Raw genomic sequence first — 25,667 nt, 5'->3', positions numbered from 1 at the left:
TAGATTAAATATTGACTAAAGCCAGCCTAACACCCAAAATAATGAAGATGAGCACAATAGTGTGATTTACTCCCAGCCGCTAGAGAAATACACATCTGTAACATATAACATGCCCTTCCCACAGATATACTCTTTGTATTCTAGCTAGCCTTAGGCAGGAAAATTTCATCCTCATAAATTATGGATTTTCTTTCCCAACTGCCAACACATCCATATTACCAGTTGCAAAGCAAACATAAATATAATAATAAAAATAAAAAATTTTAAAAGCCATTCCCCTGAGACAGTGACGAGCAGGTGACGGGCTCCTTGAATCCTCGAAGTTGAAGGCAGAAAAATGGAAGATAAACATGGCTAAAATCAGAGCATCCTTTCCCTTTTGTCCCCCAAGGTGTGGGAGCCAGCAGGGAGGTGTGGGCATGGCAGGTATCCTTTTAGAAAGTACTCCCAGCCCTAGCTGTGTGCAGAAAACTATCCGTCCTTCTCACGCCTTCCTCCTTCCCAGACTTGTGGAAGAAATTCAGGGAGACGCAGACGTTAATGGAACAATTATGATAATAACCCAGTGCTGAGTGGGGGTAACACACACCCTTCCCAGCAGCTCGACCTCTAAATCCTCTAACACGGCACCGCTTCATTCAAGATTAAAAGAAATTGTAACCCAGCAGAGACAAAAAGACACAGGAGGAAAGGCAGGATCTCAGTCGGCAGCGAAGCCCCACTCCAGTCCAGATGCAGTCATATCACTTCAGCTTCTCTGTACCATCTCCATGACAACCATGTAATTTGGATGCAATAACCACTGCCGAATTGATCTTTAAATGTAGCTTTGCTATAAAACATAATACTGAACGTGACAAGCTCAGCATAAAGAGGAGTAGCCCCCTACCACTGAGGTCTGTGATTTAAGAGCCCCCTCTTTAATTTTCAGCTTCAATAATTGCGCGTGTGAGTGGATTTTAAAGGCAGGAGCAGCAAGCACCATTTGTGTGTGTGTGTAAGGCACGCTTTGGGGTAAAACTGCGAACGAGACACCGCACTGAGAGCTGGAAAAATGTGTCAATGTACATCCAGAGAACGGGCATCTTCCCACATGCACGCATGCACACACACACACACACACACACACACACACACACACACGTACCGGGAGGCTCAGCCTCCAGCAGCTGAAGCATACAGCTGATGCATCAAATAATCCTAATAAGAATCAAACCCAGTACAACTAAGCTAAATAGGAGCGGGGATCGATGTACAGCATGACAATGAGAGCCGGGGAGCTCGCATTGGCACTTACCCGAGCAATGAGCTGTTTATTTTTTGGTCCCTTCACAAATGCAGCTCCCTTTTCTCTTCAACAATCCATGCAAAATAATCTGCAGTCCCACCGATGGAGGAGTGGCCCCGTCCCTCCCCCTCCACCACCTTCCTGGACCTCCCCGTTATTGGCTTCCTTCTCCCTTCTCTCCTGCTCTGCCTCGCTCGCTGGCGATGGTTACACCTCCCAGCCTTCCCCCAAGGTGTCAAGAGACTGCTGGGGATCCGGCAGGCAGGGTGGGAGGGACGGCGAGAGGGGGAGGAGGCAGGAGGCATGGTGAATGGACCAGGGAGAGGATGGAATAAAGCTCCGGCTGGCGAAGCCCCCGGCAGGAGCAGACCCGCAGGAGCTGCCAGGGATGTCCCCGGAGCGCTGGGGATTGTTCCCCCCACGGGCACCTGCAGAGCGCTGAGGGATTGCTCTGCTTCCTGCCAGCAAATCCTCACCCCGCGAACTGACACTGGCTTCAAGTTTGGGGTTGAAACCCTGCCAAACGCTCTCAAGTGTCTTTAGCAATGGATGCGCTTCCAAACGCAGACGTGCAGCACTGGAAATGCCTCAAGGACCCACCTTGGTGCAGACCCCAGCACTGCAGGTTGGGTTGCTCCGTGCCTCTGGATGCTCCCACCTGCTGCAGCTCCATCCCATCCCAATATCCCACCCCATCCCAATATCCCATCCCAATATCCCATCCCAATATCCCATCCCATCCCAATATCCCATCTCATCCCATCCCAATATCCCATCCCAGGCTCCAGCAGTGGTTCCTGCCAAGCTGGCTCCAGAGCCTCTCCCACCACCGTGGGCTGGACCTGGTGCCTGCTCACCACCACTGACACATCTCCATCCTGACAGCTCTTCATGCAAAGGCTTTGTCCACTGCTTAGCCAGGCTCACCAGCAGGGCTGGGGATGCTGTGTGGGGTGGAGAGGCACAGGCACTCAAGGCTTGTCCTGCTTTAGGGCCCTTTTACCACTCTAACAGAGCAGTAGTTTAGGGCAAACGCTGTCCCTTGGCCTTTTGGTGGCTGCAATACAATGGGGGTTTCTGTGGGTGCACAGGTGGGGGTGTGGGTGCTCTCTGGGTCAAGATGCTCATCTGGAGCACAGGTCAGTGGTTCCTTAGCCTGGACCAGCTGGGATAGTGCCAGCTACAAGGATCCTTCACCCAGAGCTGGCACATCTCTGTACTGGTGTCACCCATGTCCTGGTGACACACAGGGACCAGCATGTGCCCCCTGACTCTTGCACAAGGATTTGGGGTCACAGAATCACAGAAGGGTTGGAAGGCACCTGAAAAACCACCTTGTTCCAACCCAGGCCGTGGGCAGGGCACCTTCCACTAGACCAGGTTGGTCCAAGCCCCATCGGACCTCTGGGGGAGGAAGAAGGGTTTGGTGTCTGCCTCAGCTGCATGTTCCTGATTCCAAGGAGAAAAGCTTTCCCTAGACCTCTGTCTCTTGGAAAACTTGTTCCAGGGGACACGCATGGCTGAATGAGCCAACAAATCCCTGACATCCCAAATTAAAAATGCCATGACAACATACAGCCATACATCCCAACACTGCAGCTCAGCCATCAGGTGAAATAATGTCCTGGAGCATCTCAGCACAACACGGCCAGAGATGCTTCCAGCAGGGATACCCCCAGCACAGCACACGGGGTTGTTTGCCAGGGATAGCATCGGTAATGAACCATGTAATGAGCCACCCTGCAGCTACACTCAGGACTTTTCCAACAAAATGCAAGTGTGAGTGAAGGTTACTGTGCTGGAGAGACACAAAAATGGATCTTGTGGCCGCAGTCAAAATGCTGGGCAAATCCAGGTGTGGGGCTTTTAACCTCCAACAGAGCCCCTTCACCAAAGAGGTTCAATTAACACCATCATGAAAGTCTGTCCTGCTGCTCTTTCTGATCCCCTCTAATGTATTGGTGATCAAACAATTATCAGGTTAGGGTGCTTTAATAATAAAAAAATTAAAATATAAAAGCACAATCAATATTTATCAGTCTGTTGTGCTGTTCAGTTCTGAAGACAAGGAACAAAATCCAATTTCTGCGCAGCCAGTCCTAGGAAATGACATTTTGCAACATGAGAAAACGAGGTTCTAGTTTCTAAGAATATATCCACTAGTGGGTTCCAAATAACTGTGTTATCAATCATTCTGCTCCTGGGAATGAGCGTATCAACAGCTGGATTCAGGGAGAAACCTCCTCTCCTCCCTTTGGCAGGGTAGTGAGCCTGTCCCTGTCGTTGATTGGGCATTCCATTAGCAACAGGGTACAGAGATTTCTCCTGGTACATCCCTGTCAGGTGCCTCGAATATGTCATAATATTTTCTTCCAGTTAAGAAAACTACAGCAATTCTGTGTGTGCTGCTGAATTGTCTGGATTTTTTTGCCACCTGTGACAGAAATTCTCTGAGGAAAAAGAAGCATCCTGTGGCAAGGACACCTTCAGCATCAGGGGAGCCACACCTCAAGCCCCCAGACAAGTCAAAGCAGCCCCCTGTGAGCCTGGCAGGCACCTGCAGGCACCACAAGTTACACTGCAAACACCTGCACCATGCAGACCATGGGAACAATCCAGACAGGCTGAGGGCAGAGGGGGACACCTGGAAAAAAGACAGGAGCATTTGGTCCTGAGAGGGTTCATGCTCCTGTAGACCCATAGGATGCACCAAACCCAAAGACAGGACCACTTACCCTTGCAGCAGCCCCACAGGGTTCATTGATTTCTCTCACCATTTAAAAAGTGCCTTAACTGTAGGTTAATGCCTTCGCTTGAAGTGCTGAATCCCCATCACAAAGAATTTTCCAGCCATGCCCTGCTCTTGATGCTTGGTGTGGCACACAAGGACACTCGTGGATGCTGCTCAGCCTTCTCAGTTTTTATTATGAAGCCATAGCTAGTGTTCTTTTGTACCCAGGAATGAGCATGCTCCCATGTCCTCACACAGCTGTTTTTCTCGGGAAATCCCTTGGATTTCCCAGCTGGGATTCACAAACTTTCAGTACAAGCCACTTTGATGGAAGCCATAATTAGGAGAAATCTGTATGAGATGCTGCATGCAGGAGGTGTGGACAGGGGGATGTGCAAGGGATAACAGCCCCTCTGAAGAATAAGGGCCAGTCCTTGAGAGCCTTTGTCTGCATTTCTCTTACACTTAAGATCAGCCCTTTGTCCTAGGTGATGTCTGTCCTTGGAGGTAAGGTGTGGTCAGAAAATCCTCTGCACCCAGCTGGGCTGTCACAGGTGTAGGCAGAAGGCAGAGAGCTACACCAAACACCTCACCCCGAGACAAACTGTCCAACAGCAAATAACTCACAGGTGAAACAACTCCAATCCCAGGACCTGCACCTGAATACCGTGGGGTCACCCTGCAACCATTGGCTCTTCCTACACAGAAAAGCCCAGTGACTTCAACAATGTCCCCCTGGGAGTTTTTCTTTCCCCCCAGTTTCCTTGTACCCTCCTCCTGGATATACATTCAAGTGAACCTTGTTTAGGGCTCCATAGGGGTCTGGTTTTCTACATCACAGTTCATTCTCTGAGCTCCTCAATAACTTTCTGGCTGCTGGGTCAGGAGTCAGAGTTGAGTACCAGCCTGGCCAGCACAGCCACCAGAACCCTCTGCAAGTCCCAAGAGGACACTGCACTAATGTCCTGTGCAGGGATTATTCACCTCTCTTGCTCACACTAAAGAAATCTCCATGTGCCATGGAGGTTTTTGATTCCCTTCCCGGTGTAGGCATTTCTGCCTGGGAAATCCCAGCCTGGAATATGGGAGTCATCATTCCTGGCATTTCAGATTTTGGCACAAGTAAGATTGATGGGGCTGGATGAGCACTCTGCTCACACTCCATCTTCTTTCATGGGAACTTTCAAATGAGTCACTGTCCTCTAAAACACCATCTTTCCTCTGCCCACAGGGGTTTCTGAGTGTATGAATTTGCACTTGTCTTCCTGAGAGCCCACTGCTGACACAAAATCAGCTCCCCAAGCAGGCCTGACCACTCACAGCATCTGACTTGTCCTAATTTCAGTAACATTCAGTGTATGAAAACAGTATCCTCAGCAGCTGATGTGAGTGAGCAGGTTCTCGGAGGTCCCACAGGGAGTCTGGTGCTCTTCTGACTACAAGGGATCTGCAGCATGTCCTCCATCTTTTATTGTACCCCAGTGCTAGGAGTCTCCCCCTCTCTGCCATCCATCACCTCATTTAAACAAATGCCATTCTATTTTGTTGGACTAATTTCATAGAATCATAGGATTGCCTGGGTTGGAAAGGACTTTAAGCTCCACTCCCTGCCATGGGCAGGGACACCTTCACTGTCCCAGGTTGTTTCAAGTGTCCAGCCTGGCCTTGGACACTTCCAGGGATGGGGCAGCCACAGCTTCTCTGGGTACACCCTTCCCCAACACCCAGGTACTGGCATACATTAAACCATTCAATGTAGTTTTTCTAGTCCTAGGCAGGAACAAACATTTCAATTTACCAGCTGCCATTTAATGTGCTGCCTGGTTACTGCTGCAGCAAGCATTTTTCCATCCCTTCAGTAGGACAGGAACCCATCAGGCTGCTTTTCTCCAGAGCTACGAATCTTTGACTGGACACTTTTTTTTTTTTTGGCAGTATCAGAGCAGAGTCTTAACCACCTTCATCTAAACCAACATGCAGCATTTATTTTCTTCCTGACATACATGCATATAAGCACACACACATGCACACTCCCTAATAGTCCTTAATGCCACCAAACAAAATTTTCATTGACTGCTCTTCCAGATTAGCCTTCCAGGTCTCTGCATTACATAACGATTAATTCATTGCTTTTGTTACCAAAGCCCTTCTTTTCCTGTTGGGGTTTTTATTACTGTTATTATTTTTGATTTTCTCTTCCTTAACAATGATAGATTCCTAGCTAAGAATATCTTCAATGACTGCAGAACTGTGTGCATGCTGTGGAGGAGACAGCATCTATCAAAGTTTTCTTAGGCAACCCTCATTTAGAACACATATTATTTTTTCTCATTTTTTCCTCCAATCGTTTCTTGTTTGTAATTGTTCCCAACTTAGAAAAATTGACCACTTTTAAGTGCCTTGCATACATATTATCAATTTAGGATCACATTCTGCTCAGAACAAATACAATTAAGGCATTTAAGCAACCATTAATTCTGAGTTCAGTAATCAATTCACCTTTATCTGTCCAACTGAGGCCTGATCCAGAATCACACCAAATTCACTGCAATACTTTTGGTAACAGAAAATTATCACCTGTCATTTTTAGAAACTGTGGGGCTGCGCATTGGCAGCAGCACGAGTCCTTCAGCATCTATCCCTGAGGCTGAAAAGCTGTTCTGGGAGCATGGATTTTCTCTCACTTTGTTATGAAGCTGTTTAGGGAAGCTATTTGTCCATCCCCCTGGTTCGATCTGGCAGTCTGCAGGGATCCATCTGCACCAGGGCTGGTCTGCTGCAGCCTGGGTGGAAGAGCAGCCCTGGGTGGAACACTGGGACGTGTTCTGCCTCCAGCTCCAGGGTCCCAGCACGGGAAGGATGTGGAGCTGCTGGAGCAAGTCCAGAGGAGGCACCAAGATGATTGTCTTGGGTTGCAATGCAGGATGTGACCAAAAGTTTATATTCTATCACCAGCTGTTAACCCAGCTGTTGCAGTGTTCTTTATCTTGCCCACAGCCCATCCTCCCTCCAGGAGATCTCTCCTGTTCATGGCCATGCAGTCCCAGGGCAGGGCTGATCAAATTCCATCATCCCATTGGGAGATGCTCCAGCCAGGGCAGGAGCCGAGCATTTCCTACCCAGATCAAAGGGGAGATTTGGAACAGCAGAGCAGCCTTTTCCCACTGGATCCCAGAGGAAAACCAGAGCCTTGCACATCATCCCTGCAGCTTTGGAGGAAAACTGCACCTTGTGCAGGAGCCCTGCTCCAGCAGAACCACATCTGTCACTGCAGGAGGATGCAGCCACCATGGAATGGGACTGCACCAACCCTGCCTGACTGACGGGGGCACCTTGGATTCTCACTCTGTCAGTGTTTTTGGGTTTGGGGTTTTATGTATTACTGTATTTTTTATTTTTTTTTCCTAGTAAGGAACTGTTATTCCTATTCCCATATCTTTGCCTGAGAGCCCCATAATTTCAAAGTTACAGTAATTTGGAGGGAGGGGGTTTACATTGTCCATTTCAAGAGAGGCTTCTGCCTTTCTTAACAAACACCTGTCTTTCAAACCAGGACAGTTATAAACCTGATTTTGATTATATTCATAGAAACACAGGATGGTTTGGATTGGCAGGGATCTTAAAGGTTTTCTTGTTCCACTCCCTGCCATGGGCAGGGACACCTCTGACTAGACCAGGTTGCTCAGAGCCCTGTCCAACTTGGTCTTGAACACTTCCAGGGATGGAGTGTCAATGATTTGTCCATAAAATTAAAAAAAAAAATGTCGCTAAATAGACATTTTCAGATGATGGAAAAAGGGAATTTAAATGATCTGATGTTTCATTTAAGCTCAGCAGGCAGGTCCTGGCTGGGAGAAATGTGGGACAGAAACACAAGGGGCCCTGGGGCTCCCACACCTGGGCTGCAGGGGGACAATCAGGTTTTACATGGGCAGAATCCCAGCACCTTCCCTGCTCTGACTGCTCCTGAGTGTCCAGGATGGGGTCAATGAGAGGGACATTTCGGAATGCTGCTGGAGAGATGACACAGATGCCGATGAGTTACCATTAGCTCTGTGTGCCCTGAGGACTATTGCAGCATTTAGCCTTGTGGAAATGACCACTGGAACTGGGACAGGAGCACGAAGGGCGAGGCTGAAGCTGATACAGACACCCAACAGCACTAATGGCACTGGAAGGGGCAAAGAGCAAATTATTCAGTGGTTGGGCTGAGAGAACAAACCAAAACTATTTCAGATAAAGCAATTAGTTACAGCCCAGTGTTTCACCTCTTTTGAGCTGGGGGTCAGGACACTGAGAGAGTGATCTTCTGTAAGTAGGGAGATGAAAGGCAGTTTGACAATTTGGGAAAAAATCAATTTCAGCAAACTATCAGAAGACCATTCACAATGAAGAACTACAATTGCAACTTTTGTGACATGATTTTTTTTCCCTCTATGGAACTCCAGCAGGAACCTATGAACTTGTGGATATGTTTCATTTGCAAAAAATATGTTTCATTTACAAAAAAACCTCTAATTTTTTTTCTTTTCATTCATTTCACTTCCAGATATTTTTCTTCTGTTCTAGCTGAGCTGAATTTCTCTGAGGCACCAGGAAGGGAGAGGTTACTACATGGAGATGGGGAAGGAAGATGAGATTGTTCTAGAAAGGCTGCATGGGCACATCTGCTGTTGCCATCACTGATGGCATCAAGGGCACAGCCATAACCAAGCTGCCTTTCTCCATCCTTCCAGCCACTTATAGTTAATCTCAGCAGGGCTCAAGTTTTTCCAGCCTCTGGATCATGGGGTATGTTCCCAAGGAGCTGGTGTCCCTGGGGCTGCTCCTCACCATGGCACAGAGGATGGAACCGTGTTTCCAGCAGAGTTTATCCCTCCTCAGCCCCAGGCAGGGAGGGACTGAGATGCAGTTAAGTAGTTCCCCAGCCTGCACTACTTTTTAGCTCAATTTCCATTTCCTAAACCACTGCTGACGTCTGTCTAAATAATCATTATCTCCACAACCACGCTGAGTTTTAGCATTGCTGAGCATCTCACAGCAGATTTGGGGCTTTGGAAAGGATGCTGAGCTTAAGAAGCTGCTGCTCTGTGTGTCTGTCCCTTCTCACTGGCTGTTTTTCCCAGTGCACACACAAACACACACCCTACGTGCCTGTGTGCTCTCTTTCATGTGAGCTGCCTAAGTGAATACTTGCTGTCAAATCTTCCAAGCCACAGCACATTTTTAATCAGTCAGATAATTCAATCATTCATTTCAGACCTGCTCTGCACAGCTGTCATTTGCAAGCATCAAAGCTTCTCTGTGAAAAAACCACACAGGCTGGGGGTTCATTCAGGCATCGCTGTTTCAAAGTGCTGAGGGGGGTGCAAAGAAAAAGAACTAACAGGATGGATTAAATGAACTTATTAGAAACACTTCTGAAGCTACCACCCAACCATCCTCAGCAGACAACAATGGCATGGCACAGGGGCAACTCAGGCATCTGCAGGATTTGTAAGGTATTTGCAAATCTCACTCTGAAATTGCAGAGTGGGGAGAATGGAGGAGGGGGTGTCGCATGAAGCTTCCTGCCTGAGATGCTCAAAGCCACAGAGTGGGATTTGGATGTCTGGTTCTCATTAAAATTAATGGAAATTGGGTGCCCAGACCTACAGGCAGCTTTCAAAAGCTGTGTCTCCATTTATAATTAATGTTCCCAACAGAGTGACTAAATATTTATACAATAGTTCACATTATATGCAAAGTGGGAAAGGTGCCTCTTGGAAGATCAGGGATCCAGAGAAGGAGAATCCGATGGGATGTCAGCCTTAATCCATGCTGTCTCTTGTTTAAAGCTCTTCTACTTGCAAATCTCCAGCAGTTCCCATTGGATGAGCACCTGGGTGGTAGCTCAGCAACGATGATGTTCTCAGGGTACAATGCAGCAAATTAAAATGGCAGATTAACAGCTTTCCTGGGTTCTTTTTCTCTCCCTCCCCACGGCTCTGACTTCCTTCATCAACTCACTTCATCTCTGCAAGTCCCAGTTTTCAGTAAGAAAACTGCTCAGTGTTGCTGTAGGAGTGCAGTGGAGCTCAGGCCACGAGCACTGCCCTGGTTAGAGGTGCTATAGGTGGGAGATGCCAAGGAAAAGTGACACTGATGTGCCTGCAGGCATTAGCAGAGCCATGGCTGGATCTGCTCCACTGCATTTGCTTTGTAGGGATGGAGTAATTTAGGGTACACAGCTGGGGATGGGACCCTGAGGGTGTTCTTGGGATCTGTGAGCTGGGGTAAAAGCTTGGCACTCCTGCAGGAAAAGTTCAAAGGAAACAAGTCCTGTCCGGGTTTGGCTGTCCCTGAAAACCCTTCTTCAGCTGGACCATCTCTAAACTCTGCCCCAGCTGATCACTGAGAGGGTGCCCATGGAAGCTTGGTCTTCAGCAGCCTCAGGTCCCCACTCAGAAGAGGACCTGGGCTTGGCCCAACACAAACACTTAGGGTGGGCTTGATGATGACAGTGTTTTACAGGGCCTTAATCGAGGAGATTCAACTCTTCCAACCTTTGAAAATCAGCCTTTTCACTTTCTTCTTCTTCTTTGTGTTACCTAAAGCCAGCAGATGGAGAAGCTCTGCTGACTCAGGGAATATGGAGACAGCTCCAGCCTGCTCTCCTGTTTGGCATCTCTGGGTTTGTCAAGCCCTGGCAAATGTACTGAGAGCTCACATCTGTAGGTCCCCAGTCTCTAGGGTGTGAGTTGCAGCTCCAGCTTCACTGAAAGGACACAAAGCTCAGCCAAAGGACAGGTCATGTGCTCTGTGTGCATGGACAAACACCCTCTGTTACTAAGGGTTTACTCCCACCCTCCAGCTTCTGGTCAGCTGGCTCTCCTCTGCTACCCTGGAAATCATCAGTAGCTCATGCTGCCTTTCCTCGTGACCTTGGGTGTCCTGCACTGATCTTTCTTGGGCTCTCCTGTCCCTCCTGCCCATATTTCACAGCACAACGTGGGCTGTGTTTGGTGTCAAGGCTGGCTTAGCACAGCTACACAAAGCTGTGTCATAGAATCATGGAATATCTGAATTTTAAGGGACCCACGAGGATCATCCAGTTCAATCCCTGGCCCTGCACAGACACTCCAACAATCCCACCCTGTGCCTGGGAGCATTGTCCAAGAGTTCCTGAAGCTTTGGCAGCCTTGGGACTGTGACCATTCCCAGGGGAGCCTGAGCAGTGCCCAGCACCCTGTGGGGAAGAAGCTTTCCCTGATACCCAACCTAACCCTGCCCTGACACAGCTCCAGCCATGCCCTGGGTCCTGTCACTGTCATTGGTGTTGCCCCTGTGCTTCCCCTCATTAGGAAACTGCAGACTTGAGGTCTCCCCTCAGCCCCCTCTGCTCCAGGCTGAGGAAGCCAAATGCCCTCAGCAGTCACCCACGACCTGGGGCTGAACAGGAGCTGCAGCCACATCCCCTGAACCTCACAGCCCAAAGGGGAGCCAAGGCACCATTCCTCTCTAACACCACCATGTCTGTGTGACATGGCACATCCACTGTTCCATGGGTTTGTTCCCTATTAAAACAGCTGGCTTTGCAAGACAAAAACAAATGCAAATTCCAGGCTTAGAGCTGCTGTCCCCAGATAAGATGCCAGGAGAGCATCAAGGACACATAAAGAACAAAACAGCTTAATTTTCCCAGTGAATACCTGTCTGCTTATTTTATAATTAAACAACAGCTGGGTGTAGACTTGTGAGACAGCAGAGGGATCCCAAGACAGAGGAGATTAGGTGATCTACACATGTGAGGATGTAAACCCTTCCTACCACGGAGAGCGTGGCAGCTGAGCTTGGCAGAATCTGCTCCATCACTGAACCCTTCACTGCAACAAGCCTCTGCAAAGGCTACCTTATTTTCTGAGCACTTAAACCCAGAAGCAATTACAAACTCTGAATCACAGCCAACACTCCATCCTGTAAAACAGACAAAGGTCATGGGCAGGCATTTTAGGAGCAGGTTGGAGAAGCCTCTGCTGGCAGTGACCTACAAAAGAACTGGTCCCATCTTCAGGCCTGAACATGGACTAGGCCACATCTGAAAGTTTCTGCCAGCCCCCTGCAGATCTGTCACTTGTTGATAGATGTGTAGGTAAATGTCTGAAGGTCTGTGTTTTCTTATGACACAGACAAAGGAACAGATTTCCCCACCCAGAGACCCCTCAGGCCTTGGTGATGGAGGGAGGGCTGTGAACCCTGGCAGGATGTCCCAAGGAGCCAAGCCTGCATCCCTCTGGCACAGGAGTGGTCACAGAGGAAAGACTGGCACCAAGGGCTCAAACTGCTCAGCCCCAGTAATGCCTCAGATACAGCCACCATCCCAAGTCACAGACAGGAACCACAGAATTACAGAAGGGTTTGTGCTGGAAGGGACCTTAAAGATCAGCAAGTTCAACCCCTGCCATGGGCAGGGACACCTTCCACTGTCCCAGGTTGATCCAAGCCCTGTCCAGCCTGGCCTTGGACACTTCCAGGCATGGAACAGCCACAGCTTCTCTGGACAACCTGTGCCAGGGCCTCCTCACCCTCACAAGGAAGAATTTCTCCCCAATATCCCATCTAACCCTAATCTCTGGCAATGGGAAGCCTTTCCAAGCCTTTCCCCCGTTGTTTCATCCCTCCATTCCTTATCCCAAGTCCCTTTCCAGCTCTCCTGGAGCCCCTTTAGGCACTGGAAGAGGCTCTGAGCTCTCCCTGGATCCTTCTTTTCTCCAGCTGAGCATCCCCAGCCCTCCCAGCCTGGCTCCAGAGCAGAGGGGCTCCAGCCCTGGGAGCACCCCTGCAGGGAACACAACCATGCTCCCAGGGAGAGCTGTGCAGGCTGCTGTGCTGCCAAACTGCCCTAGATTGGAGCAGGTAAGCTCCTTTCTGAAGGAAGATAATTGCTCTATTTTAAAACTAAGTGGTTCAAGGAGAAAAATGCAGGTGAGAGGGCCCGATGCTCTGAGCTCGGGGTGGGAAGCAGGAGGTGCAGGGCAGCACAGCTGCACAGCTGCACAGCTGGATGGTCAAAGTGATGCATGAAAAGCACCAGTCAGGCTGTCACTGTGTCCCCAGCCCAGACAAAATGGTGGCGACCACCAGAGCAGAGACCAAAGTGGGAGAAGTTGGTGCCCCTACTTGGAGTACTGAGATGGGAGGCTGAACACCCTTAAAATCCAGAAGGGAAAAATCCCGGATGGAACAAAGATCCCGTGTCTCCTCTCACCTGTCCCTCCTCCACCTGCAAGTTCAGGTTTTGTGGCCATAAAGGAGGTTCCCAGAACACTCTGGCCAGGTCTGAGAGCTGGTGATGTGCAGCCTGGCCACGCAGAGGGACATTCCCCACCACGGGGACATTCCCCACCACGGGGACATTCCCCACCACGGGGACAGCTCCCATGGAAGCTGCTCCAGGGAAAATAGTTGCCGCTTCGGCAAACCGTCTCAAAGAGCAACAAACTGGAGCAGACAACAACAGAGCCATTAACAAGGGCAAGCCTGGCATGTCCCTGGAACCCCCACCACTGCCATCAGAGATTTCAGCAGGCAAGCAGAGAAGAGGCCTCTTCAGCAGAGTTTTGTCTTTGCTGCTTAAAATTCCGTAGCTCCCCTTTGCAAGTGGGCAGGAAAGAAACAGTTTTTGTAAGTTCACAGCCCGCCCCCCTCGTCCCCATTTGTATGGAGGAAACTCTCTGGCTTGAAGCTGGCAGGCTCTGGGCTGCATGGGAAGGACACCAAGAGGCTTGAAGGATGTGTCAGCTGGCTCCTAGGGCCAGCACTGGCCCTGGCAGGGGTGGCTCTTGTCTGCCTTGGATGGAGATCAGGTTGTTTGGTGCTCCAGCAGCCAGTTTTGCCCGGGAAAGATCCCATCTCCCCTCAGGTGGGGCATCCTTGCTGATCCTGCCCTCCTCTCTGCACAGGGGCAGAGCCATGTCGGCAGCAGGGCTGCTGCTCATCCTTCCACACACAAAGAAAATGTGCACTTGGTGAGCAAAGCCACGGCTTGCCTTCAGGCAGCACCTCAAGACAGTGATGTAAAACCCATTTTTGGGGGGACCCTGTGACCTGGAAACAATGGTAGAAGCACTCAGCTGGCCCCTCATACAGGACCTGAATATTATTTGTGCAAAATTTTGCTTTCAAGCCAAGGCTGGCCGCCCTGTCTCGTCTGAGAGCTATTTGCTGTCATGTCTGCTCAGAGTTAAGGTTACTAAGAACATTAATGACACATTTTCTCTTGCAGACAGCCAAGGCCCCTCTTCTGCACAACAAGAACCCAGAAGATGCAATAAGTGGCCTGCAAAGCTTTGTTCCCCTTAAAATAATTCTGCAGTTGGGAATGCACAGCTGTAACTTAGCACGAGTGTCTGGAACAGAGAAGTCCTCGGGCCCTGCCTGTGTAACCCCACCTCGTGTCTGTGCTCCCTGCAGCTGCTGCTTCCAGCTGCCAACCTCAGCTGGCCAAGCTGCAGAACCAGAATCGAGGGATCACAGCAGGGTTTGGGTTGGAAGGGACCTTAAAGATTATTTTGTTCTACCCCTCCCATGGGTAGAACACCTTCCACTATCCCAGGTTGCTCCAAGCCCTGTCCAACCTGGCCTTGGACACTTCCAGGGATGGGGCAGCCACAGCTTCTCTGGGCACCCTGTGCCAGGGCCTCCCCACCATCACAGGAAGAATTTTTTCCTAATACCTAATTTAAACCTACTCTCTGAGTTTGAAGCCATTCCCCCTCGTCCTGTCACTCCAGGCCCTTGTCCAAAGTCCTTTCCCAGCTCTCCTGTAGCCACTGCAGGTGGCTAAAAGGCCACAAGGTCACGCTGAAGCCTTCTTTTTTCCAGGCTGAACAATCCCAGTTCTCTCAGCCTTTCCCATAAGGGAGGTGTTTCTCTCCTGTGAGACACAGGAGACTCTCTGCTGTCAAGCCCAATTCCCTCCCTGGGGCTGCAGCCCCTCTCCTACAGCAGTTCATCTTGTGAGCCTTATCTTTGCAGCCCCAGCCCTTTGTCTCTCAGGACGGGGCTTAGAGAACTCTCCAAAGTAAACCAAGCTTGTCCATCCCCTCATTAACTCACAGGGCCTGTCTCCCTTGATTAGATTGTGCTGACTCTGCTTGCACATCACACTTGCTGCTCTAGATGCAGGGACACTGGGGCATTTCCAGCTGGGACACAGACAAAAGGAGGAGATAGCACAGCCTTGGTTACCACCGGAGCAATTCAGGACAAATAATTAGAGGCTTTCATGGCTAATTGGATCTTACTGTCAATCCAGGACAGGAGATGCCTTAACCCACACTGCCTGCCTGAGATTGCTAAGCAGGCCATAAATAAACTGCAGCACTGGTCCTAAGATCATCAGCCTTCAGCTTCTGCCCTGCGTGCTCCCTCCCAGCCTGTCCAACGGGGCACTCCAGCTCCCCTGCCCTTTTCCATGGCCTCACAGCCATGCCAGGACACCTGGAGTCCACCTGGGGTAGCTGAGAGGCCTCTGGCGTGCTGACCTCAGCATGTCATGGCTGGCTTGAACAAGAAGCTGCAGCTTTCAAACTGAAGTCAGAGGGTAAGTGAGGAAGAGGTTGGGAAGAGTCAGAGTCAGAGATCAGGACTGGCAGCCCAAGAAAGGCTCGTGAGCTGGCATTACCCAGCTTTGCAGTTACAGGACAAGGCTCCTTTCCTATTTCCCAGCTCACTGTCAACCTGAGAATGAGCTCAGCCCTTTCCTTCTCTGCTCAAACCCCTCTTCCAGATCCTGGGAGTGCTGGTGCTTGAAGATAAGAACAAACAAGAACAAACACCTTCACATGACTGCCACGCACCCCAACCCTTAAAGCAAGGCTGGAAGTTTGACCCTTCCCCCTGAGCACCTTCAGCATCTGATCTACAGGAAAGAGAGCATCTGATCTTCACTGGGTCCCTGAAACACAGCAAAGAGAAATTGCTTGTGCTGCTTGGGACCACAACCTGCAGAGCTTCTGCCTCTGCCAGGGGAAAGCTGGGCACGGGACATGTAGGAAGGCAAAGTCACAGAAAGGACAGGGCCAGGCAAAAATAGAATAACCTACTTGAAAGTAGGACAACATCACTGAAGAGTAGGACACTGGTCACTGCAGCAGGAGGAGCAAATGCAGAGCAGGCAGCTTGTCCATGCACACATCTCACCTGATGGAGACAGCCCAGGTGCAGATGTGTGTGTGCTCAGGCAAACAGCTGGAATGCAGTCCCTGACCAAAGCAGAGCAGCTCTCAGTGGCTCTGAGATGACTTCTGGACTTGCTGCTGCCCCTCAGCCTACCTGTCCTACCCAGAGCAGTATCCCACCCCCAGGAGCCTGTGGGATGTGTGCCCAAACTAGCAGCTGATCCCTTCCATCTGATTTGCTAAACACAGGGTTTTGCAAGAAATGACCACCAAAAAAAAACAAAACAGAAGGAGATTCCCCATGTGCCAGACCACTGACATGCCAAAACATATTTAATGCTCCCTGCTCCAAGGCCATCCCTCCCCTGGCTCCAGCCCACCTACCTCTGCTGGACTCCTTGATCCCCAGCACCTTCCCCCAGGCAGGCTGACAGCTCCCTAGCAGAGCACAGCTCAGAAAGGACATGGTTAAGAAGAGATTAAGCTCAGATTCACTGAGCTTGTTTTAGCACCTTCACAGCGTCAGGCTGCAGCTAAGCCAGGCAGGGTCTTTTGGAAGGAAACAAGAAAGTGAATGCTGCAGATAGTGAGCTCATCAGAGGAGCCTCAGTGCTCCTTGCAAAAAGGAGTTAACATCACACCCCTGCTCCAGGCCCAGTTTCCTGCCCAGCCTTGGCAGGACAGGCAGTTTTCTTGGCTTAGGACCCTGTGCTGGAACGGAAACTCAGAGCATCAGGTCTCAGGACACCATTCAAAGCCCTGCTCCTTGTTCCTGCTCTCAAAGGAGGCAGCAGGAAACCATCCAGGTCCCTTTCCAGAAAGCTTTAAGCCTCTCTAGAGGAAGGTCTCCCTGCCAGGTGTGGTAAAGTCAGACTTGCCAAAAGCAGTCTGAAGCAACCTGGAGTTGAGGAGTGACCCACAGCATCCCCTCAGTTGAGGTGAGTGTTTCTGGACTGACCTGATGGCTGAGCTCACCCTGAGAAAACCCAGAGATCATTTTGCCAGTATCCCCATGTCAGATCCCCTTTAATCTGTCACCTACAATGATCTTTAGCCTGCCCTGCGCTGAGTTCAGGAGCTCAGCCCCCCACTCTGAGTCTGCATACCAGCCTGGAACAGAGCTGAGAGGTGAAGAAAGGTTCCTGCAGTCTTTGCTAGGGCTGTTACAGTGGCTTTCAGAGAAGAAAAGGCTTTTGGGGTAGAAGGAGGGATCAGGTAGAGCAGGTCCAGGCAGCAGTAAAGCAGGAGGATGGTCAGGCTTGCCCTGGGCTGGAGCAGATGTCAGGTCCTTCCCCAGGAAGAGCAGTGTGGGACAGGGAGTGACAGTGCTGGATGAAGCCCAGGGGTGACAGAAAACAGGGACAAACACAGAAGAGACCACAACCTCCAGCCCAGAGTCCCATTTGTGGGGTGAGGGATGGGGACAGGATGATGCCTTTGGGCTCCCAGCAGTGACATTCAGGTTGCCAGCAGCAGGGTGCAGGCACAGCTGGCTCTGAGCTCTCTGTAGGGGCACAACCTGGCTGTGCACAGCCACTCAGCACCTCCCTCACGCTTCATCCAGTAACCATTTTCCTGCCACACTGCTGCCAACTGCTGACAGGAAGAAAGAAGCAGAGGTTCTCACCCTGGGACAATGATTTTCTAACTCTGATTGTCTTTAATCCCATGCAAAGGCATTTCAACTGAGGAATCACCTCAAACTCAGAGAGAACTTAATTCGGATGTGACCAACGTTTTCATTTAATTAAAAATGACATTTCAGAAAAGCAACCTCATTTATCAAACATTCTAATTCACAGCCTGCCCTCTATCTCCCCTAAGGAATATCTGCAAAGGTGGGAGCAGATGAGCTCCACTCTGATCAAAACTACCCAGAGGGACTGACAGTGGACTTGAGGCTGAAGACATCTCAGCACCCAAACACTGCTCCTCGCAGCATCCCACAGACACAGCACCCCACGCCTGCAAATCTGCCAAGATTCTGCTACCTTTGCTTGCCTAGAAAGGCCTCACACCTTCCCAGGGCAATTGCTGTCCATCACACCAAGATGTCCTGCAAGTCAGCTTCAATGGGGTTGTCCACATCACAACTTTGTGTTTCTGCTTCTCAGCCTTCCTTCTACACCAGGGAACTACAGTAAACACATATCTGAGCAAAGGAATGGCCAGGACAGGGATGCTGCTCCTCTGCCTCATGTCTTACACAGCCCTGGTTGAAAGGGTGTTTCTGACACCCAGCTGAGCCTGCTCCCTCACACAGAAGAAAGCAGGAGACACACTGGGCAACGAAGCAGCTGGCCAGGAACCCGAGTGCAGAAAAATCCTTGCAGCAAACTCTCTGTCAGGTCTCAAATCCTCCAAAACCCCTGCACCGAGTCCTTCCCTGAACAGTGTGAGAAGAACTGCAGCTTTGAGATAGCGTGAGACCACTTAAGGACAAGTTTAATCCCACAGTACTGCATCCTGGAAGCTCTCAGGGAAGAACAGTCACCTTCCAGCTCAGCTCCTGTCACTTCTCCCAGCACCACTTGTGAGAGGATGGTGTTCCCAGAGGGATCCCTCCAGCCTCAGGCACTGCTGGGCTTGCAGAGAGGTGGGCATGCAGCGCCCTGAGCAGCCTGTCCTGCACCCTGCTGCTGATCCAGGGGATGGCACAGCCCCAGGAGCACCTCAATCCTTTCAGCACGGGGTGACACAGCCCCAGGAGCATCCCCATCCCTCCTGGATGGGATGACACAGCCCCAGGAGCATCCCCATCCCTCCTGCCCGGGGTGACACAGCCCGAGGGCACCTCCATTCTCCTGGCACAGAGAATAACTCAGCGGATAACACGGGGGGCACCAATAACCCTACAGCACATGGGGGACACAATCCGGGGGACACCTCCATCCCTCGAACACGGTGATAGCACAGCCCGGGGACACCCCCATCCCTCCGGCAGCGGGATGACACAGCCCGGGGATACCCCATCCCTCTGGTAGCATGATAACATAATTTCGGGCGCACCCCTATGCCTCCGGCAGCAGGATACAACAATTTCGGGGCACCCCCATCCCTCTGACAGCGGGATAACACAATCCAGGAGCACCCCAATCCCTCCAACACGGGGATAACACAGCCCGGGGACACCCCCATCCCTCCGGCAGCGGGATAACACAGTCCAGAAGTATCCCCATCCCTCCGGCATGAGGATATCACAGCTTGGAGGCACCTCAATCCCTCCAGCACGGGGGGATAACATCCCTCCATCCCTCCGGCATGCGGGACAACACAGCCCGGGTATCTCCCCCATCTCTCCGCCACCGGAGCAGCATCTCCATCCTCCCGACACGGGAGCCGGGAGCTTCTCCCGGCGGGAGGGGGACGCTCACTCACCCCGCAGCTTCTGGCCGTGCCCGCCTCCTTCTCCGCGGACTCGGCACGGCGGGATACGGGCGGTGGGACCCGCGAGCGGCCATGGGGGAAGCGGCTCCGGGAATCTCCCGGGAATCCTCCGGGAATCGCCCGGGACAGCGGCCCGGGCCCGGCCGCGCCTGCAGCGCCCGCAGCGGCCGCGGGGCGGCGGCAGAGAGCACGGCCGGGCACGTGCTGCCCCCTGGCGGCCCGGAGAGGGGAGGCTGCTCCTGCCTGGCGGCGATTTTGGGACAGTTTTGGGACGGTTTTGGGGCAGTTTTGGGGCTGTTTTGGGTTTTTTGGGGGCAGTTTTGTGGCTGTTTTGGGGCAGGCTGGGGGCTTTTCTGGAGGTGATTTGAGGCAGTTTTGTGGCTGTTTTGGGGTTGTTTTGGGACAGTTTTGTTTTTTTGGGGGGCAGTTTTGGGGTTTTATTTGGGGAAGTTTTCGGGCAGTTCTGAGGTTGTTTTGGGGCAGTTTTGAGGATGTTTTGGGGTTGTTTTGGGTTTTTTTTGGGACAGTTTTAGGGTTGTTTTGAGGCTGTTTCGGGGCACTTTTGAAGCAGTTATGGGGCTCTTTTGGGGCTGTTTTGGGGCGATTTTGGAGTTGTTTTGGGGCTGTTTTGAGGCAGTTTGGGGGCAGTTTTGTGGCTGTTTTGCACCTCTTTGGGGCAGTTTTGGGGCTTTCTCAACTCTGAGCACCTTCCAAGGTCCTTTCTGGTGGTGGGGGAGCAGTGGCAGGAGACAGGAAGGGTGGTGGGAGTTCTGCAGGTCGCTGGTGCAGGGAGGAGCTCCGGGAAGCTCCGTGATGGGCCGGGGAGCAGGGCTGGGGTACCAGGCTGAGCTGAGCCACGCCAGTGCTCAACCTCCCGAACCTCAGGCGCTTCCCAGGGTCAGAGGACCAGGAGAAGTGTGCGCAGGGGAGCTGCATTCCCTGCGGCTGCCCTCTGCCCTGTGCACCTCCACGGACCGAGGGACCAGACGTGCGCTCAGCATCTCCCCTCGCGTTGCTAAGAGACGGCATCCCGCGGGATGCTGCGGTGCCAGCGCTGAGCCCGGCCCTTCGGCACGACAACCTCGGCACGGGGGGAGGGTGACGGGGGACATCGCACAAAAGGCTGCGGGAAAGCACCGTGAGAGAGAAAGCCCCGCAGCTCTCCGGGAAACCTCCGCAGCGGGGACAAAAGGGTCAAGGGCAGGAGGAGGAAAGCTCAGCATCAGCAGGGTGATGATAATCTGGAGAGAGTCTCTGGAGGGTTTCAGGGCAGGGAGATGAGTCTGAGGTGAGATATTTCTGTTTGCAGCCCGTTCCCCTTCCTGGGGCCATGGGGGCTCTCGGGTAGCAGCTGACATGGGCAAGAGAGGAGGGCAGGGGGACACTGAGGGGACACCTGGCAGAGGGGAGAGGGCGGGGGGACACTGAGGGGACACCTGGGAGAGGAGAGGGCAGGGGGACACTGAGGAGACACCTGGGAGAGGAGAGGGCAGGGGGACACTGAGGGGACACCTAGCAGAGAGAAGAGGACAGGGGGACACTGAGGACAAGGATGAGAGCTCTGGAAACTGGGCAGTGCATGGCTGCCCTGCCTCGGCATTCACATTGGGTTGAAAAATACTCACTTGGTCCCCTTCATCCCCTCTCTTTTGATATGGCAAGAAATTCCTGAGGGGTCTGAAAGCCAGGGAGAAAATGGACAGAGCTGATATAGGAGACAGATTTGAGGATTTCCCTGGTGCAAGTTAGGTGGAAAGCTGTCCCAGAGCCTGGGCTGGGGCAATGGAGTGTCCCTGCCTGACACATGCTGTGATGTTGCAGAGTAGCTGCCCCTCAGTGCCACAATAGACATTTCTCCACCTTTTTTAATGGTCCTTTTAATGTTTTTCACAGTAACTCACACAAGCTAAAACCTTTCTTTGCTTTTTAGGTGACCAGCCTTTCTATCATGTGATTTAAGATTTTAAAAACATCGCATATTGTGATGCTGGCAGCACGAAGGAGGCCCCAGGAGAGAGCAGAAGGAAGCACATGGACAGACTGTCCATGCTGCTCTCATCCTTTGGCATTCCATAGCTGAGCACCCCATGCAGGTGCAAACATCAGGTTCAAAGTCCTGGGCTGCACTGTCATTAGGGGATGGCTGCTCCAAGCAGGCAGCTCACCAGGCTCTCCCAGCCTTTACATCCCCCCTGGGTTCCCCAAGGAATCCTTGGTGATGCTGCTGCTTGGGGGACAGTGTGTGCCACAGTCTGGGCTGGTTTCAGCCTGGAGCTGGGCAGGACTGTGGTGGTGGCTGGTGGAGGGATGCACCCCTGTCCCCAAAACACAGCAGTCCTTCCATAGTTTGTTGAACCCTCACACCAAATGTTGGTGGTTTTGACGTGGTATTATTGGTAATTTAAATCTATGGACTCCTTTAACATCAATCTGGTGTCCTGGTAGATGACAAAACCTTGTTTTGTTTGTCATTCTTCCCAGCTGGCAGCTCCTTCCCCCCTCATTGCCCTTCTGTGCCCCCACCCACATGGGCCGAGTTTTCCTTTCTCTGGGAGCCCCTCTCCCTGTTGCCCTGGGAATTGTTCAGCATTTATCTGGAAACACAGGGTCTTTGTCCAGAGAAGTCCATCACCTTGAACTGAGGCCCAGCTGGGTTAACACTAAGGTTCCAAAGCTGCTTCCAACCAGGGGGATCATCTGAGAGACAAAATGTTCCTGCTGGCAAAGAGAAGCTGCTGGACCAGCACAGGAGCAGCTCCTGCTTTCCCTGCTTTGATGGGAAGCTGTAAAACCTTCCAGCTCACTGCCTTCAGCCCCCTCTTGCCACCCAGGTGACCTGAGAGTGGCACTTTCTGGGCTGGACACTCAGGTAAGGGCACCTGGATCCAAAGCCAGGTTCCTCAGGGAATGTGCTAGAAGATGCAAGGTGCTGTTTGAAGGCAGCTCTTCCCTTCACAGCAGCTCTGTGAATTCCTGGCACCAGTGTGGGAAGGTGCCAGCCTGTCCCTGAGGTGAGCAGACCTGTGCCACCCCCTGGGCACAACGCTGGCCTCTGGCTCATGTTCTCAGTGCCAGATTCCCCACAGCTCCCACCCCCTCCTTTCTTGGAGGATGGGATCCAGAGGGGAAGAGCTGATGGTGGGGAAGGCACAGCCCGACCAAAATCCACAGGCAGCCCCAGCACCGCCCTGCATGCTCCATTCCTGCTGGCATTGGACACTAACACACCCAAAGTGCTGATGGTGTGGCTTTCTCTGGATCAGGACCCCTGAACACCAGCCAGAGGACCAAAGAGATCCTGTCCTGGCTGGGCAGGTAGGGCTCCATCCCCCAAACTGTGCTGCACAACCATCACGCCCTGCTGCCCCCATCACCCCCAGCCTCATCTGTAGAAGCTGGACATCCCAGTTCTGCCCATTTGGAGAAGAGTGCTTCGAATCTCCCCGGAAAGTGGCTTCTTTCTTCCCAGAAACTCACTCTGAGCTGCACTTTGAGGACTCCCAGTCCCTGCCAGAGCCATCCCTGCTCTCGGGCTGCCTCCTCCCTGCCGTGACTCTCAGTGCATGGCAAGCGGGGCCATTTGCCAATGTTTGTGTCTCGACAAACAGTCTGTCAGCATTTTGGTGTGTGGCTTCAGCTGGGATCAGCTCTGCCTTCTCTCCCCATTAAATGGCAGAGCTGTGTGCAAACACCCTGGCATCAAACCATCTGGGGCACGCTCGGGGCCAACTGCAGAGCTCCCAGTGCCATGTGTCACTGTGCACCCCCTGGCACCACGGCCAAGGGATCGGCATTCCCACATCCCAGAGCCACGGCTGGCACAGGGAGCCACCCCTGCCCTGCCCACAGGGCTCCCCTCTCCCACCAGGAATGCCCACCTGGCTGACAGGGCACCTGGCAGGAGCAGCAGAGAGCAGCCCTGAATGAAACAGGGAAGAGCAGCAGAGATGAGAGAGTCACAGACATGGAATATCCTGGGCTGGAAGGGACCCACAAGGATCACCAAGTTCAGCTCCTGGCCCTGCACAAGGATTGTTGAGTCTGGCTCCTGGTCCTGCACAGGACAACCCCAAGCTGTTAGCAGAAACTTCTGCCTTGGGTTTTAGCTTTTATATTTTTCAGAATCTCTGCTGCTTAGTGTGGAACTCTGAAACTTCACATGAGGTGTCGGTGAGTTCTCTTCACAGGGGACTCAGACAAAACAATTCCTTTCTAGCTGGACAATCAAGGACAACTGGCACCCAAAGAGCAGAAACAGCAGCGAGGGAAAGGGGGCAAGGCAGGGGCTGAGACTTCATAGCCTGGGGCTGTGGGTGGATCATTGACCCCAATGTGCAGATGAACCAAAACTGATAAAAGTGTAAAACTCGTGCCCAGGATCCAGCTGGGATTTGATTTGGGTGTAGCCCTGGCCGGGCTCTTGCACTGCCCGAGGTGAATCCTTTCAATAAATCCCGATTTTATTCCTTTCAATAAATCCCGATTTTATTCCTTTTGCTCTGTCTGGTCTCTGTTTCAGCTCAGCCTTTCCTGACAACAAAACAACTTCTCATTGCTGATAGTACATGAATCCTCCCCTCTCACTCCAAGCTTCCCTGGCCTTGACTCCTGGTGAATGCTGAGCATTCCCCTCCCTCCCTGGCTCTCTGGGAGGCTGTGGCCTGGGAGATGAGAGCAGGACAGACTCTGCTGAGGTAGCACCCTGGTATGGCCCAGCCTTGCTCGCACAGATGCTGTTCGAGCCCTTTGGTAAGACCATGGATATATGGGCTAGGTTCTGTTTCGGCTGAAAGACTCTGGAATTTGTTTCTGGCCCAAAAACCTGGAATTCAGGTGCCTTTACCTTCAGTCTGACCTCTGCTCTGTCCTCAGCAGCCTGCACCAAGAGCAGATTTTGGCTTCTGCCCAGGGTCATGTCCTGCCTTGCTGTAGCTGTTGCAGGAGAAGAACAAACTGGAAGAGGAGATGTGTGAGATGTGGTACATCCTCCTGTCATTACTGGGGGAGACACCAGTGCCTTGCAGCATCCAGGGGTCCTCTGAGCCAGCCCAGTGTTCCCACAGTGCATCCACATTCCCCAGAGCTGTGTTTGCACCCAGGAAGCTGCTGGCAGCTTCCCCTGCCTTTCCTCATGCCTTAGTTCCTAATTTCTGATGTGTGAAGGCCTTAAATGGTCCCCTGGAGAAGATTTCCACATTCCTGCTGGACAGTGGTGAAATGTGGGTTCCCCCAGCTCAGGCTGAGACTCAGGGTTCTCCTCAACACCTGTATAGTGAAGTCCTTGTCCCTTTAACTTGGCTCAAAATCAGGATTCCAGCTGAGGCCAGCAGGAGAGGTGGTGATTTATTTTATATATCTGAATCTCATCTTGCTGGGAGAAGGCCAACTCTGGGTCACCATGGCGTGGAGCAACTCAAAGCTGCAAGGACAGGTGACACTCAAAGTGTCACTGGTGGAAGAAGGCACCCACCCCTTGCTGGACAGTCCACAGCCTCGGGGTTTGTGCTGTGGGGCACAGACCCAATCCTGAAGTTTCATTTTGGTGGTATTGCTGGTGATGTGTTCATTTACAAGTGCTATTTCCTTCCAAAATAACACAGTGGTGTTTCCTGAGGCTACAAGGACGGAGCAAGCAGCATCCTCACTAAGAGAGGCCATCAAGAGCTGCAGCTGATAAACATAACTGATCTAAGATCAGGTTATAGCAATTATTTCCCAATTCTGCCACGGACAGAAATGTGTGTCTCACCTATGATTATCATTAAACTGCAGAAAAAAAAAAAAACACTATCAAAGCAAGATTAAAACCTGAGTCAGAGCAAACACAGAGCCCCCATGGCCATTGCCCCATCAGAGGAGCCCGGTCCCCTTGCCATGCCTCCCCCAGCCCCAGCAGAGAGTGCTGAGCTGGGAAGTCAGAGCCTGACTCCAAAGGCAGCTTCTCCCAAAATAGCACAGCCTGCTCTGTTACCTGCTGTTCTTCAGGAGACCAAGAACATCCATAAACATCCAGCTCCTGGGGCTGGCCAGGAGCAGCAGGCAGCCACCAGATCATGCCCAGCACATGCTGGGTCCTCGCTGTGGATGCACAGATGCCAAT

At 51.8% G+C, this 25,667-nt stretch overlaps 1 protein-coding gene across 1 annotated transcript in view; it reads right to left on the bottom strand.

Annotated features, from left to right (window-relative positions):
- The window catches only part of PSD2 (pleckstrin and Sec7 domain containing 2), a 57,466-nt gene extending 55,959 nt beyond the window's left edge, over positions 1 to 1,507 (bottom strand). The window contains exon 1 of the mRNA XM_014887665.2: positions 1,298 to 1,507. The gene's annotated coding sequence lies outside the window, so the exon portion shown is untranslated. The remainder of the gene's footprint in view (positions 1 to 1,297) is intronic.
- Between the last annotated feature and the right edge of the window lie 24,160 nt (positions 1,508 to 25,667).

Source organism: Sturnus vulgaris, chromosome 15 (assembly GCF_052056855.1).
Source record: "Sturnus vulgaris isolate bStuVul1 chromosome 15, bStuVul1.hap1, whole genome shotgun sequence".
NCBI lineage: Eukaryota > Metazoa > Chordata > Aves > Passeriformes > Sturnidae > Sturnus > Sturnus vulgaris.
Note: the sequence above shows the minus strand (reverse complement) of the source record. Positions and strands in the feature narration are given on the sequence as shown.